This window comes from Diceros bicornis, unplaced genomic scaffold (genome assembly GCF_020826845.1).
Source record: "Diceros bicornis minor isolate mBicDic1 unplaced genomic scaffold, mDicBic1.mat.cur scaffold_90_ctg1, whole genome shotgun sequence".
Taxonomy (NCBI): domain Eukaryota; kingdom Metazoa; phylum Chordata; class Mammalia; order Perissodactyla; family Rhinocerotidae; genus Diceros; species Diceros bicornis.
This window is the reverse complement of record NW_026691791.1, coordinates 795,255-801,534: the sequence shown is the minus strand read 5'-3', so window position 1 is coordinate 801,534 and position 6,280 is coordinate 795,255.

Genomic DNA, 6,280 nt, shown 5'->3' with positions numbered 1-6,280 from the left:
TTCTCCATCTTTATAATGCAACACTGTGCTTTACTTTTTCTGGCACAAACAATCATTGTAGTAAAGTAGTGTGGTCTTTATTATGGGATATAATAAATATTTTTTAAAAGACACTTTTAGTTTGTTTTCTTTTTAATTTATAGCCAGATGCGTTCTAACAACAAACATAATTTTTAAACATGCTCTCCCCTTCAGCCCATTTTTTATTCTGTAATATTTTATTTCATGCATTATTGTACTGGACGGAACATTTAGCAATGTCAAGAGATTACTTTGGTAATAAGTATGTAAGAATTGTTTGTTGTTTTTTTTGGTAAGACTGGAATATTTTACTTAAATATGATGCTTTATTTTTTTCGTTATTTACCTATTCCATCATCATCCATGATAAGTCTTTTATCATCTCATTCCAGCCATATTAGTCTAATTCCAAATGTCTGAATATGCCACATAAAATATTTTAAAAACACTTAATTGAGGTATGACTGACATACAAAAAGCTGTACATATTTAATGTATACAACTTAATGTGTTTGGAGATAATATACACCCGTGAAACCATCACTACAATCAAGTCCTTAAACTTACTCATCATCTCCAAATGTTTCCTCCTGTCCTCTTTATTTTTTTAACTTCCTTTTTTAAAATACTTTTTTTCTTTTGAGGTAGGAACATTTAACATAAATCTACCCTCCTAGTAAATTTTTAAGTCTACAATACAATATTGTTAACTGTAGGCCCATGTTGGGCAGTAGGTCTCCAGAACTTATTCATCTTGCAAAAACTTTGTTGTTCAAAATTCTATTGCCAAGAATTCCCTCTTCATCTTGAAGTGACAAATCCCCACATATTTTTAAAAACTCAACAGAACATTGGCTTTCCCTGAAGAATTATCTGATTTATCCAAGTAAGACTATCTACACTTGTTGACTCTGCTAACCTCTAGCTACCTTTACTATGGCACGTTTCAAATTGCCCTGCTATTCTTTTTTCACATGTAACTTACTATGATTTCTTGGAAAACAGGGTCTTTATCTTATCAAGTATGCATGCTCGGTTCATTGTTCATATCTTCTACTAGAGTAATAATAATATAATATATCCATTCATTTATTGAATCTTTAGTTCCGGTTTTTGCACACCTACTATGTGTAAGGCATAGTGCTTGTCACCTGGGTGTAAAGATATGAATAGGGGGCATGTCCTAAGACCCCCACACTTACTTCCATCATAATTCCATGTGTGTTATTCTGTGATCAAGATGAGTATATGGTGCTACGGAATCTCTAAGTGTTTGCCTAACACAACATGTGGTTTAAGAACTGTATTCCCTTGAGAAGAGCTGCTTCAGCAGAACCTAACAATGTGAGTATAAAGAAGCCAGATCAAGGTAACTCCCAACATGGGAATGATGTATTGATTACCTAAATGAATGTATTGAATGAGTGAATGAAATAGTTGAAAATAAAGAAGAAATGTGATGCTATAGGTTAATCCCAGACCCTTTACATTTTATTTGGAGACAAAGAAGACCTGAGAGAAAGTGATTGTAATTATGTAATTTTGCCAGTTCATACCTGTCTGATTACATTTTTCTCTCTCTCGGCACAATACACAGTCAAAGCAGCAGGTAGCTCTCTTCCTGAGGGATTTTCCTGAATCCTGGCTGACAGAACATCCTACACTCATAGAGGGGAGTTTGAAAGAAGAGAATTATTGATAATACTGAACAATACTATATAATTGGATAATATTTTATTATTTTATAATATTGAATAATTGATAATATTGTTTAAATTATCTCACAAACTATCCTAAAGATCACCTCTAAGATGTGACATGATTGATGCACCCAGGGAAAGCAAAATAAAATCAAGGTCAATCTACAGAAAAGAGTTCCCAACGTGAAGATACATAATGATTTAAAATTTTTTCCATCTCAATGACTAGGACACTTATTTGTTTTAAGTAAATGGGGCATTTGAACATGAATCATATTTGTTATTGCCAAATGTATTCTCAATATGTTATTCCTGGATTATTTTTTTGAACTATAAGCAGATTTTACTTTGATAATAAATAATATTTAAATTCATACAATACATTTACATGAGACTGTTTTGATTAGTACAAATTGCAATTATTGAATTTATTTAGTAATATATTTAATGTCAGGTAGATTCTACACCGAAGACACATGGACAGGCTTGAATGATATAATACAGCATCTTGAGGGATGGCTTACAAGAGTGAGTTTTAAAGTGAAATCCCATGAAGAGGAAGAATGTAGTTCCTGGAAGAGCAAAAGAAATCTTTTTTTCTGACGGTGAATTTTTCTACAAGGATGTATAAAGGTGGGATGAAGAAATGGAAATATGAGGAATATTAATAAAATATTGAAATATTAAAAAAGAAACCTCAATGTCAATTCTTTTGATTCTAGTTAAAGAGAATAAAATCTGTTATCTGGAATAAAACCATATGTCCAAGGACAATTTGAATTGTATCTACAAGTCATCAAAAGTCTAGATTGTCAGCATCTGTTATGTCTTCGAGGCACAATCCATGCAGAGCAATGAATTTGCAAGCAATGAGATTGACACTTTTTCAGCTTAAATGGGAAGTTAAATCATCAATTTTTTAGCAGCTCATCCTATTAAATTGGTAGCCTCACTGTCCTGCCTGTAGTATATAAAGCATTTAAAAATTCAGGAATATCTCCTTAATTAAAAGTGTCCTTTCAGTATCTCTAGGACAGTAAGAAATCTTATATCAATTAATTGGGATTTTGTTATGAGTTAAATAACTTCACCGTTGTTTTCATATGTGGTCTCCATCATGTGATGCAGATGAAGAATTAATCGAAGATTGAGTTTTCTGCAACCTTTTTGAATCCCACAGCTCAGTCTATCAGCTCCTCATGTATAATGAAACTTTGACCACGTGGATCTGGGGGAACAAACTACCTTACTTTCACCTGAAGTCCAAGGCCTTTAGGAAAATCATATAGTTCAGAATTTCATGCTGTGACACAGAGTTTCTTTTCTCATCGAGTGACACATGAACTCCAGTGCTGTTTTGTTTTTTTTCATTTGTATTTATTTACTTATATTTTATTGATGTTTTAATAGTTTTTAACATTGTGAAATTTTGGGTTGTACATTTTTGTTTGTCCATCACCATATATGTGTCTCCTTTCACCGCTTGTGCCCACCAACATTGCCCTTGGTAACCAAAATACAATTTTCTCTGTCCATGTGTTGGTTTATATTCCACATATGAGTGAGATCATACAGTGTTTGTCTGTCTATTTCTGGCTTACTTCACTTAACATAATAATCTCCAGGCCCATCCATGTTATTGCAAATGGGACTATTTTGTCTTTTTTTATGGCTGAGCAGTATTCCATTGCGTATATATACAACACTTTTGATCCAGTCGTCAGTCGAGGGACACTTAGGTTGCTTCCACTTCTTTGCTATGGTGAATAATGCTGCAATGAACATAGGGGTGCCTAAGCCTCTTTGGATTGTTGATTTCAGGTTCGTTGGATAGATTCCCAGTAGTGGGATGGCTGGATCATAGGGCATCTCTATTTTTAATTCTTTAAGTAATCTCCATACCGTTTTCCATAGAGGCTGCACCAGTTTGCATTCCCACCAGCTGTGTATGAGGGTTCCTGCTTCTCCACATCCTCTCCAACATTTGTTGTTTTTTGTCTTGGTGATTATAGCCATTCTAACGGGTGTGAGTTGATATCATAGTGTTGTTTTGATTTGCATTTCCCTGATGATTAGTGATGTTGAACATCTTTTCATGTGCCTATTGGCCATCTGTATATCTTCTTTGGAGAATTGTCTGTTCATTTCCTCTGCCCATTTTTTGATCAGGTTGTTTGTTTTTTTGTTGTTCAGTTGTGTGAGTTCTTTATATTTTATGGAGATCAACCCCTTGTCAGATATATGTTTTGCAAATATTCTCTCCCAGCTGGTGGGTTGTCTGTTCATCTTGATTCTGGTTTTCTTTGTCTTGTAGAAGCTCTTTAATCTGATAAAGTCCCACTTGTTTATTTTTTCCTTTGTTTCCCTAGTCTGGGTAGGCATGTCATCCAAAAAGATTCCTTTATGACCAATGTCAAATAGTGTGTTGCCTATATTTTCATCTATGAGTTTTATAGTTTCAGGTCTCACCTTCAGGTCTTTGATCAATTTTGAGTTAATTTTTGTGACTGGCGATAGCAGATAGTCCACTTTCTTTCTTTTGTGTGTGGCTGTCCAGTTTTCCCAACACCATTTATTGAAGAGACTTTCCTTTCTCCATGGTATAGTCTTAGCACCTTTGCCGAAAATTAGCTGTCCGTATATGTGTGTGTTTTTTTTCTGGGCTTTCAATTCTGTTCCATTGATCTATGTGTCTGTTTTTGTACCTGTACCATGCTGTTTTGATTACTATTGCTTTGTAGTATGTTTTGAAGTCAGGGATTGTGATGCATCCTGTTTTTTTTTTTTTTTCTTAAATTGCTTTAGCTATTCGGGATCTTTTACTGCCCCATGTGAATTTTAGTATTCTTTTTTCTGTTTCCATGAAGAATGTCATTGGGATTCTGATTGGGATTGCATTGAATCTGTAGATTGCTTTAGGAAATATAGACATTTTAACTAGTTTTATTCTTCCAATCCACATGCATGGGACATCTTTCCATTTCTTTATGTCATCATCGATTTCTTTCAATAATGTGTTGTAGTTCTCATTGCATAGGTCTTTCACCTCCTTGGTAAGATTTATACCTAGGTATTTTATTCTTTGTGATGCAATTGTAAATGGTATTATCTTTTTGAGCTCTCTTTCTGTTAGTTCGTTGTTAGCATACAGAAAGGCAACTGATTTTTGTAGGTTGATTTTGTACCCTGTAACTTTGCTTTAGTTGTTGATTATTTCTAATAGTTTTCCAACGGATTCTTTAGGGTTTTCTACATATAAAATCATGTCATCTGCAAATAGTGAGAGTTTCACTTCTTTGTTACCTATTTGGATTCCTTTTATTCCTTTTACTTGCCTAATTGATCTAGCCAAACCCTCCAGTACTATGTTGAACAGGAGTGGTGAGAGTGGGCAATCATGCCTCATTCCTGTTCTCAGAGGAATGGTTTTCAGTCTTTCCCCATTGAGTATGATGTTGGCTGTGGGTTTGTCATAAATAGCTTTTATTATGTTGAGGCACTTTCTTTGTATTCCCATTTTGTTGAGAGTTTTTATCATAAATGGATGTTGTATCTTGTCAAATGCCTTCTATGCATCTATTGAGGTGACCATGTGGTTTTTATTCTTTGTTTTGTTGATGTGATGTATCTCGTTGATTGATTTGCGGATGTTGGACCATCCCTGCGTCCCTGGTATAAATCCCACTTGATCATGGTCTGTGATCTTTTTAATGTAGTCCTGTATTCAGTGTGCCAATATTTTGTTGAGGATTTTTGCATCTATGTTCATCAGCAATATTGTCCTGTGATTTTCTTTCTTTGTACAGTCTTTGTCTGGCTTTGATATCAGGGTGATGTTGGCCTCGTAGAATGATTTAAGAAGTGTTCCATCTTCCTCTATTTTTTTGGAATAGTTTGAGAAGGATGGGCATTATATCTTCTTTGAATGTTTGGTAAAATTCACTGGAGAAGCCATCTGGTTCAGGACTTTTATGTTTTGGGATGTTTTTGATTACTATTTCAATCTCTTTTTACTTGTGATTGGTCTATTCAGATTCTCCATTTCTTCTTGGTTTACTTTTGGGAGCTTGTATGAGTCTAAGAATTGATCCATTTCTTCTAGATTGTCCAACTTGTTGGCATATAATTTCTCATAGTATTCTCTTATAATCCTCTGTATTTCCATGGTATCCATTGTAATTTCTCTTCTCTCGTTTCTAATTTTATTTACTTGAGCCTTTTCCCTTTTTTCTTAGTAAACCTGGCTAAGGGTTTGTTGATTTTGTTTATCTTCCAAAAGAACCAACTCTTTGATTCATTAATCCTTTCTAGTGTTTTTTTGGTCTCAATTTCATTTATTTCTGCTCTGATTTTTATTATTTCTCTCCTTCTGCTGACTTTGGGCTTTGTTTGTTCTTCTTTTTCTAGTTCTGTTAGGTGTAATTTAAGGTTGCTTTTTGGGCTTTCTCTTGTTTGTTAAGGTTGGCTTGGATCGCTATGAATTTCACTCTGAGGACCACTTTTGCTGCATACTATATGGTTTGGTATGGCATATTTTCGTTTTCGTTTGTTGCCAGGTA